Source organism: Chrysochloris asiatica, unplaced genomic scaffold (genome assembly GCF_000296735.1).
Source record: "Chrysochloris asiatica unplaced genomic scaffold, ChrAsi1.0 scaffold00208, whole genome shotgun sequence".
NCBI classification, from domain to species: domain Eukaryota; kingdom Metazoa; phylum Chordata; class Mammalia; order Afrosoricida; family Chrysochloridae; genus Chrysochloris; species Chrysochloris asiatica.
The window spans coordinates 2,503,904-2,515,189 of record NW_006408726.1 but is presented as its reverse complement, the minus strand read 5'-3'; the positions used below and the strand labels follow the sequence as shown (position 1 = coordinate 2,515,189).

The following is an 11,286-nucleotide window of genomic DNA, read 5'->3' as shown; positions in this document are numbered from 1 at the left end:
AAGAAGAAGTAGTAGTAATGAAAGAAAAAATAGTTACATCAATACACCAGTGGCTGAAATTACCATTAAGCCAAATCATATCACTCATTTTGGACAAAACAGCTCAAATGTACTAACAGCTATGGAAAGTCAACCTGGAAAGTCTAGTATATTCAATAAAAGACTCTGCAAAAGTATAATAGCACTTTCAGAAAATTCCTTTTCTCCAACTTTTATGTTGACTGGCTCACAAAGTTTGCTGCAGCCTCATTTAGAAAAGGTTGCCATTGATGCTGTACAGTTGTATTGCTTGTTACTTCCCCCACGGAGTCATAGAAAACTTCAACTTTTAATGCAAATGATTTCTCAAATAAGTCAAAATGTTGATATGCCCAAACTCCATGATGCAATGGGTACAAGATCACTGATGATACATACATTTTCTTGGTGTGTGCTATGCTGTGCAGAAGAAGTAGATCTGATGAGCTGCTGGCTGCAAGATTAGTTTCTTTCTTAATGGATCATCATCAGGAAATTCTTCAAGTACCCTCGTACTTACAGAGTGCAGTGGAGAAGCATCTTGACTGCTTAAGAAAGGGTTATATTAAAATTCCTGGAGATGGATTGATTACTCCGTTGCCAACTTATTCATATTGTAAGCAGATTAGTGCAGAAGAGTGATGAACAAAAAATTTCTACCTCTCAACTGCAATTGCAGAACTTTTAGAGAATATTATTTAAAACAATAGTTTGCCTCTAAAGGAGAAAAGGTAAAAACTAAAACAGTTTCAGAAGGAAAATCCCTTGATATATCAGAAAAGATTTCCAACCACAGAAAGCGAAGCAGCACTTTTTGGTGACAAGCCTACAATCAAGCAACCAATGCTGATTTTAAGAAAACCAAAGTTTTGTAGTCTAAGATGTTGAATTAAAAATGATGTAATACTTGTAGAACTGTAATAAATGAAGCCATATCTGAGAATTCATCTACTAAAACAAAAAATAATAATAATAAATGACTTGACAGTAACTAAAAACATAAATCAACAAATAATTATATAGTGATAATAAACAGAGAAAGATTCTAAGACTAGGAATTAATTTGGTGTTGATGACCATTATTGTTTTGAGTTCACCTTTAGCATGGTGTTTTCATGGCCCATTTTATTTAAATATCTGAGGTTGGATAGAAGAGGATTAAGTAGCTTCTCTGGGAATTCCACCAATGCTTTTCTCATCCATCAATCAGTGGTGGGTGTTTTCATCCAGATACATATATTTTGACACTTCAAAAGAACCAAGGAGGGAACAAGCATGGGTCTAGGAGTTCCCTACCTTTGAAATGCATCAAAATATTATTTATTCTTTGAGAAATAATGCTTAGTAGGTTTTAAGTAAGCAAGAAAATTATTGACTTATCTCTCAAGCAGATATCATCCTGGCATTATCTGATATTATATGGAAGGACTGTTGAAAATAAAAATTCTGGATTCCATGATCAGATCTATCATTTGCCAAATATTTTACTTTCGGAAATTAACTTAACTTTTCTAAACTTCACCAAAATAGGTTTTGTACATCACAGGCTATTGTATATGATAACATATAGCACTTAGCAAGGGGGTGTTGACACATTTTGTTTTGTCAGCATTTGGGTGACTGTGGGATGTGATGAGAATGACAGGAAATACGGTTTAAAGAGATCAAATTAAGCCAAAGTTATTTTCATATTGGAGTCCTGTTGTGGCATTGCGGGATAATGCACTGGACTCCAGTGTCAGTTTGAACTGCAAGACCAGCAATTCAAATTCACCAGCTGCTCCTCGGAAACCCTACACAGGGTTGCTGTGAGTCAGAACTGACTCCAAGGCACTTAACAACTTTTCCAATTGAGCAGATATGTATATGTTAAAAATTTTATTGCAAAGAAATTGCAGGATTTCAGGTCATGGAAATTAGAGAAAGTAGTCTAGTACTGTGTAAGGGAAGCCCAGGATTTCAGTGTGTCTGTCTCAGTATGGGTCTAAGTTATTGCTTTATTTTTCTTTGGGCAAGCTGTTCTCATCTTTCATTTCCTAATCTGAATAAATGGACCTAATAATATTACTTCCTGTGGTTTTTGAATATGTGGTTATAGAGTTTCACTGAAAACATAGCCTAAAATGTTCATTGATTTTATTTTCTTCATTTACTCATTTCAACTTGCTGAGTAGAAACTTATTTTGCTACCCAAGAAGAAAATCATAAAATTCCATAACTCTCTGTCCAGTTATAATTTCACATTTAGTTCAGGGAAGTTTATAAAGGCAATGCTACATCCAATTTAAATCTTTTGTCTCCATCATTGACTAGAATTGAACATGAAAGAGTTTTTAGTGAAGACTGAGACCTAGTCCATGCCAGCACATCCCCTTCTAATCCTTCTTCTCCATTTTGCTCCTTCATTTTTGGAAAAGTGAGACACTATAATGAGACAGTAGTGGTAATCTACCCAGGGAGATGCTAAAATGATGTTTCACCTTTTTTGAGCCTAGCATGTGAGGCAGTATCCATGTAGATGATGAATGTTGTTATTTTTTGGAATAATGTCCAGATTTCCCAGCATGCTTCTCATTAAAGACCCACATTTAGAGGGACAAATGCATCCTTTCTTTGGATTCTATCAATAGTCTACACCGCAACATCTATTCTGTACATGGAGCTATGAGGCCTACTGAAGTTCTCTTCTTTCTGTGTCTTTTGGGGGTTTGGAGATTGAGATGAGGAGGCGTATTCTTGCTTCTGTCATCTGTGACACACTGGTTAGAGCTGCTCTTGCAACCTCCTGTGTTCAGAAATAGTTGATTCTTTTTGTTGACCTTCAGCTCTCCAAGGACTCTTATACCAGGCAGTGCCTGAGGAATACATTAGAATAGCCCTGCAGATTTGAGTATCCATCTAAGCTGTTAGATTCAGGCTTTCTCTTTTATTCAGGTATTCCACTTATGTGGCTGATTTTCTTAGAACTTCATTGTCTACTTTCTTTGGCTTTAGAGTGTGATATAGGGTTGAGTCACAGAACCAGGAGAGATTAACTTCTTTTGTACAATGAATCTTTTACTTCTTAAAATGCTGACTATAAATGACACTTTCCTCGTCCACTTTACTTCCCATTCGTCATGGATTACATATTATGGGTTGACAAGTTATCCCGTGCTAAGTGATTGTTCCAGAAACATTTCCATCCCATCTCTGTAAACCCAGGGGTGCCATATGTGAAACCATTTGTTGGTAGCTGTCTTTTGAATATAGGCCCTAACTGCTAATTACAAAGCATCTGGAAATATTTCACTCCACATCTTATTACTATAGCTATTATTATGAACAGCAGGTACAAGAGCTGCTTTGTTCACACTAAACTGTTAGCCACCTATTTTTCTCCTTTATGGCCATCATATAATGTATAGTTTCTGGATGGTGGCATATTGGGGCATAAATACTACTAGTATAACTTCCTCCTACATAGATTTTCAATAGAGACTCTTTTACAATCATTTTATGGTTTTATAAATAGCTCTATACCTTCTTCAAGATCTTGTTTCAGAAAGAGTTATTGGTCTTCTTCATGCTGAGAAAAATTAATTCAAAAGACAGAATATAGAGTACTCCTGGGGTTTGTTTCCTACAGGGTTCCTTTGATGGAGGACAAATAAGGCATTCCAAAATTTTGTACCATTTTGCTGCAACTCCTGGTTCTTTTGGACTACACCTTCCAATATTTCTATCAAAGTCCTAAGGTAATTAATTACCTACAAGGAAAACCCAGAGCCAACAAAATCCTGGTTAAGGTGGAATAACTCTATTGGCATTAGATGACATGGTTATCAATACTAAAATTTAGTCATAAGTCAGAATATCCATAGCTGAATGTTCTTTTAACAATTTGTTTTATTTTTGTTGCTGTTGAGAATATACACACAGGAACATACATACATCAATTCAACAATTTCTATATGTACAACTCAGTGACATTAATTATATTCTTTGAGTTGTGCAATCATTCTCATCCTTCTTTTTGGAGTTGTTTCTCCCTCATTAGCATAAGACCAGTGCTCCCTAAATCTCCTATCTACTATTTCAAGTTACTATTGCCAGTTAGGTTCCATATAAATAGATTTTTAAAGCGCACAGTGCTCAAAGGAGTTTTTTTTTTTTTTGCTAGGTAAACTAAACTATTGTTTGTTCTTCAGAAATCTTCAGGGGGTACTTTTGATTTAAGTTGTAAAGATGATCTCAGTCCATGGTATTCTAACTTAAACACAATGTTTTAGGTATATCTTACTTAGTACCTTGAAGGACTGACTGACAGCGATATCTTTTAAATAGGCCTGTGGTTTGTACGCTAAATTGTTTTTATGCAAAGCCAAATAGAACATAAAAATGCCCTTCTTATCGTTGCTATGTGCCCGCCTTTCAGTTCTGACTCATAGTAGACCTGTAGTGGGTTTCTAGGTTGTTAATCCCTATGGGAACAAAAAGTCTCATTTTTCTCTTACTAAGAAGCTCGGGGATACAAACTGCTGAGTCTTAGGCTAACAGCCCAACACATAAGCCGCCAGGGCTCCAAAGAATGCCCTTGTTGTTATTGATAGGTGCCATCGAGTTGGTACCGACTCATAGCGACCCTATGCACAACAGAATGAAAGAATGCCCAGGTGATATTTTCCTCCTCTTCCTTCAACCTAACATTTTACTGACTAGAAAGCCAGATTGTCAGTTAATATAAGCTGAATATCTCATTGCTTATTTTGATTATTCATGTACAGGATATACTCTCATTCACTTGGCTAGGAGACTCAGGAGCAATGTAGAACTTACTGAAGATTTTGTAGGTGAAATAAAGAAAGTAAGTTTCTATGGTCCAGTACTGAGCTTTGGCCTAAAGATGTCTCTTCAAACAACTCTTTGCTTTTGACATATCATTTTCTGAGTCTCCAGTTTTTCTGTTTCCTCTCTGGTGGTCAGGTTTTCTTATTCTTCATGACTTTTATCTACTAGAGCATTTTCCTTATGCCCCAGCTTCTTTTTCTATTTTACACCCCATTTCCCAATGTATTATTTTTTGAGAGTAGCAAGTGATTTTTTTGAAGGTGAAGACTTTTGTTTGTCTAAACAGAGAGAATGTGATCGAGTTTCTGGAATTCACCTTCTCTGAAAGATTGCTTTATAAACAGGGCTTCAAACAAGTCCAGTTGTGGTTGATGTAGTGAAATCAGAATAGATTTGAATTTGTAAAATGTGGATGTACCAAACCATAACCAGAATGGGAAAAACTGTGGGTCAGAACCCTGTAATGGGAGACATGGAAGAGGGGTAGTGAGCCCTTTCTGGAGACTCCTGACAGGAACCTAATGCAGAAGATTGGATTTGTTCCAGGGAGCGTGACACAAATCTAAAGTGTTATGGTTAGCAGCATCTTTGAGTGGGAAAGTGATGTTTCTGTGTTTGTCAAGAGATTTGGTTGCTAGTTAGTAAGAACGCTACCCTTTTTTTTCTAAGAGGGAGAGAACTTTTCTAGCAGAGGCTCAACCTGTAATTTTTCTGATACATAAATATTTTGCCAATTTGAGTCTGTTTGAGTTTCATTTAGTCAGTCGTTCTCAGTAAAATGGACATTAAACCTATCATATTAATAGTTGAGACCTATTTGCTAAGAAATGTCTCCTCAAATTTAATTTCACATTAAATCCTCAAAAACTATATGATCTTTAAATCATCCCTGTTGCGGACCGTGTAAGACTGGTCAGAGGTTCAAGGCCCTATAGGCCCGAGTGTAACAAATGAAGCCACTTGGCAGTTAATAGCAGATTGTTTTTCATCAAATTGTTTAGTCATATTTATTTAATTCCAAACATGAGCCCTGGATGTCCACAGAGAAATGCAATATTCCCCTAAGTTTCTAAGGTCAAGATTTTCCCCCTAGAACCAAGGCAGTAAAACTTCCTCAGAGGACAAACAAGGACAGGTTTACTGGGATTAAGCAGGGAGGCTCTGGAGAGGAACTGCCCGGGGTATATTCACTTGGGGTGGAGTGATAAATTCTGGGAATACGGGATTAAGGACAATGGGGGCAATGCCCTCGGACCACGCTGGGTTCAAGTAGTTTGATCCAAGTGAAGGTTAAACCCAGTGAGGAAGAAAGGAATATTGGTTTAAGTAAGGTTTACTGGCTTAATTTATTTTAAGGATTGTCTTGTCTGAATAATACCATTCTTCTGTAAAGATCCCTCCCTGAAAGAGAGGAAATAAGAGACGGACGCAGACTTAAGTCTGCGGGGGCATTATTGCTAGCAGGGTATGAAGAGGCTGTCTGCCGGCTTTGCATCTACTCTGGTCTCCGAGTGTTTCTTTTCTCTCTCGCCTCTCCAGACATCCCACCTAGAGTTAGTCGGAGAAGGGAAAATGTCAGCCACTGAGCATTCTGTCTGGCAGCTTGCATCAAGCCCGGGTGTCTGTCTTCTTTGTATCTGTTTTCTCTGTGTCTGTTTTCTCTATCTCTCTCTCTCGCCATTGTCACTGGACACCCCATCTTCAGGTCCTCACCCCCTTGCCGAGGCCAGACCCTGGCACATCCCATCCTGGTGTTGTGCTGTAGGGTCAGCATTGAACTGTGAACTACAAGTTCAGCAGTTGAAACCTACCAGTTATTCCTTGAAAACCATAAATAGAGCTACTATGGGTCAGCAGGTACTTGACAGCACTAAACAATAACATGCAGAATACATATTTTGGATATGTTTTTCAATAAATATATGAAAATGATTTGAAACAAGATTCTTTTTCTTTTTATGAGTAAATCAAATCAATAGCTTTAAATAACATCTAAAAGTAGGGCCACCACTTGTATTTCAGTTGTTGTACTGTGGTGGCTTGTGCGTTGCTGTGATTCTGGAAGCTATGTCACCAGTGTTTTAAATACCAGCAGGGTCACCCATGGTGTACAGGTTTCAGTTAAGCTTCCAGATTAAGACAGACTAGGAAGAAGGAGAGATGGACTACTTCCAAATATTTTGTCACTGAAAACCTTATGAATAACAATGGAACACTGTCAGTACCAGAATATTGAATATTAAAACACGATGAAGAGCACCAGAATATTGTTAAACATAGTGCTGAAAGATGAGCTCCTCAGGTTGGAAGGCACTCAAAATATGACTGGGATCGAGATGTCACCTCAAAGAAGAGTTGACCATGGTGACATGAATGGAGTAAATCCTTCAGGACCTTCATTTGCTAATGGGGAACAACTCAAAATGAAGAGAAACAGTTATAAATTTCCATTAATAATCAGAACATGGAATGCATGAAGTATTGATCTCAGAAAATTGAAAATTGTCAAAAATGAAATGGAATGCCAAAACATCAATTACCTAGGCATTAGTGAATGAAGGTCCCACTACAGGCTGTACTCCATTTCCGTCATCATAGTCAAATCTACTTTGAGGAGGCAGCTCTTCCCCAGTCACATTTTGAGTGCCTTTCAACCTGAGAGGCTCATTTTCTGGCACTATATCTGAGAGTGTTTCTCTGCTATTCATAAGGTTTTCAGTGACAAAATATTTAGAAGTAGTTTATCACTCCTTCTTCTTATTCTGTCTTCATCTGGAAGCACATCTGAAGCCTGAATACCATGGGTGACCCTGCTGGTATACATACATATTAATGTTTTATTGTGAATTATATGATAATTTACATGGGAGAACATTAGTTTTACATTCATCCTATCGTATATCATTTCAATTCCATACTTACAATCCTCTCCATGCATCATAAGACAACCAAAGGGTATACCATGCAAGCTGCCTCCCCCCCCCCAGGCACCAGCACACAGCCCTTTGCCCTCTCTGGGTCTAGAGTTCCCTGCTGTTCTATCTCTCCATGTCATCATCTCTGCCTCCATCTCTGGTGTCACTGTTTCTCTGGGTAGGGTCCTGCACTCTGTTCTTCTCCCTTGATGATCCCAGGGACCTCCGCTCCTAGACTGCAAAGTCAATCACTCCCTCCTTATTGCTAAAAAATGTCTACCTTTACATTTTCAACCTTCATAGTCAGGCTTGATAACAATTATTCACTGTTCTCCACAAGGTACCTATCCCTATTACCTTTAATTAGTCCAACCAAGACAGGTTGGATACTACTCAGCAGAGATTCTACCTTCCTCCATGCCATCTGGATCTAGGCTCCCTCTTGAAAGCTTGTTAGCCAGTCAATTTGTGCCTTTGTTGCCCCCGCCCCCCCCCATTTTGGGTAGCCAATGTCCAAGTTGCCCATCCCTGTATACTCTGTGTATGGAGGGGAAGAAATGATCTTGGCTGTAAACATTTGTTCTGTCTCTTGAGTTACTGCGTCCATATATGTAGGTCAAGTTCATCAAATTGTATCAGATTACTATTTTTTTCTTCTTCTTTCTTCTTCTAGTTGAGGTCTGATCATCCAGTCATTGAAGCCAGGTCAAGTGGGTATTATCTGCAAGTATGGGTGTTCTTATGCATATGCCCTTTCTTCTTATCATTTGGATATTTCACAATTCACTCTAGTCCTCTGTGGCTATGTCCCTGACTCTATGACCAAGAGTCCCCAGGTCTTGCCATACTACTAACCAATCAGTTCTCCACCTGGGTTCACAGGAGTCTATTGAACATTTTAGGGCTTGGCTCACAGCTTCATTGCTGTTTTTCCCTCACTTCCCCTTATCAGTGACAAACATGGTCACCAATCAGAGCATATGTCTGCTCGTGTATTCCCACTGAGTATTAGTGTTGGAGGGGGTTTGACCTGAGGGGACCCAACCAGTTGCCTTGGATGTCTAATGGGTGAGTAACCTGCTTGTTCTTGTAGTAATCAGTCTGCTATTATTGTTTGTTGTTTTGTGTGTGTTTTTTTTTCCTGTCAGTCTTTCTTTCAAGAAGTATCTTCTGTTCTTCTAGCAGCTCCAGGTTGGTCTGCTTGTACTTTCAAGTGGTAATTTGCCACCTAAGAAGACTCTGGATGGGCTTCAGGATTCCACCTATGGTCTCATGTAATGGAGAGGCTCCACAGAAAGCCTCCTTCACTGGGACACATCGCAGCCCCATTTTAGGTATTCCAATTAGTTATAGGCAGAAGACGGACATACAAGCTTTCTATGATGATATTTCTGGCTATTACTTTCTCTCCCCCTCAAGTGTCTATTTTTAATATTATGCCAGGGAAACCAAGATTGAAAAGACAGCCAAATATCTTAACATTATTTTCCCCTTTTGCCCATTCCAACCATGTCTCAATCCCTGTATACCAGAGACCTGTTGTTTCAACGATGTGCATACATCATTATCTACCTCTGTCCCATTTAGCCCATGCAAACCTGCCTAATAATTTTCACATCCACCTTGTTTTTCCATTGCCATCCCCCCTCTTGTATATTGCCCCCCCTCCCTAGCACTCAAACTATCGTGTGTCTATTTGCTATACTGTGCTCCATGATACCTCCCTCCCTTTACACCACCCCCCACATCTTGGTAACCAGCAGAGAATCCAACCCCTCTTTAGTATGGGCTCTTTTTCTTACTCTTTTATAGTAGTGGTTTATGCAGTATTTCTCTCCTTTTGTGACTAATTTCACTCAAAATAATGTCCTGAAATTTCATCCATGTTTTGTGATAGCTTATAGCTTCCTTGATGTTCTTCAAGGTAGCATAATATTCCATTGTGTGTATATACCACAGTTTGTTTATCCATTCTTCCGTTGATGGGCACTTAGGCTGTCTCCGGTTTTTGATATTGTAAATAGTGCTGCTATGAACATTGGTGTGCATATAGCTACTTGTGTTATGGCTCGTGTTTCTTGTAGGTAAATACCAAGTAGAGGAATTGCTGGATCATAAGATGTTTCTATTTCCAACCTTCTGGGGAAGTGCCATATTGCTTTCCAGATAGGAACCTTGGAACAGCAGGGCTCCGGGATACATGGATTGAGGTATGGTTTGAAGGGGTAAAAGAGGGGAATATGTTAAGATGCTTGGATGTCTTTTGAATCTTGGTTTCCCTTGCCTACCATTGTACAATAGACACTTGAGGGGGAGGAGAAAGGAATAGCCATAAACATCACTACAGAAAGCTTGTAAGTCCATCTTCATCCTATAACTGACTGGAATACCTTAAAGGGGGCTAGAAGTTGCCCAGTGAAAGAGATTTCCTGTGGAGCCTTTACATTGCACATTAACATAGGTTGAATCCAGAACCCCATTCAGAACTGACTGAGGTAGGAAATTTCCACTGAAAAGGATGAGTAGACCCACTTGGGGTGGCTAGAAGTACACAAGATGCTTCGTGAAAGAATGACCGGCAGGAAAATTCCAAAACAATAACACAATTCTGATAGATTACTACAAGAACAAGTAAGCTGTTCACCCAGAATCCATCAAAACAAGTGGTCGGGACTCCTCAGAGCAAACCCCATTCCAAGACTGAGACTCAAGGGGAATGTATGAGTAGGCATATGGTCTGGCTGGTGACCACATTGGTCACTGATAAGGGGAAGAGAAGTAAAAACAGCAATGAAGTTGCAAGCTAAGCCCAACCACATACAATAGACCCCCGTGAATCCAGGTGAACCTGGATGGCCAGCAGTATGGCAAGACATGGGGACACCTGGGACCAGAGGCAGTGATATGGCCATAGAGGACTAGAGTGAAGAGTGAAGCATCAAGCTGATATGAAGCAAGGAGAGATGCACAAGAACACCCATGCTTGCAGATTGTACCCACTTGACCTGACTAAGATGACTGGATGATCAGAACTCAACTAGAAGAATAAAGAAGGGGGGGTGGGGGAAGTAACCTGCTACAATTTGATGAATTTTACCTATATTTATGAATGTAGTATCTCAAAAAAAGGGAACAAATCTTTACAGTGAGGATCACTTCCACCCACTGGATACACAGGGTTGACAGAGATTGGCAACTTAGACATTGGCTACCCAAAATGGGGAAAGGCCTATAAAGGCAAGAAGTGACTGGCTTACAAGCTTTCAATAGGGCACCTAGTTCCAGATGGGGTGGAGGAAAGGTAGAATAATCATGGAATGATTTCCAATCTGTAGGGACTGGGCTGGCAAAAGGAAATGGGGATTGTACACTTGTGGTACAATAATAAATAATACATCAGGACTGACTGTGAGGATAGGAAATACAGAGGTAGATGTTTTTTGATAAAAGTAGGAGAGTGATTGACTTTGCATTCCAGGAGTGGAGGTTCCTGGGACCACCAAGTGAGAAGAACAGAGAGCAG

At 39.3% G+C, this 11,286-nt stretch overlaps 1 pseudogene; it reads left to right on the top strand.

Moving 5' to 3' along the window:
- LOC102832312 overlaps positions 1-906 on the top strand; it is a 139,155-nt pseudogene extending 138,249 nt beyond the window's left edge.
- Positions 907-11,286: the final 10,380 nt, after the last annotated feature.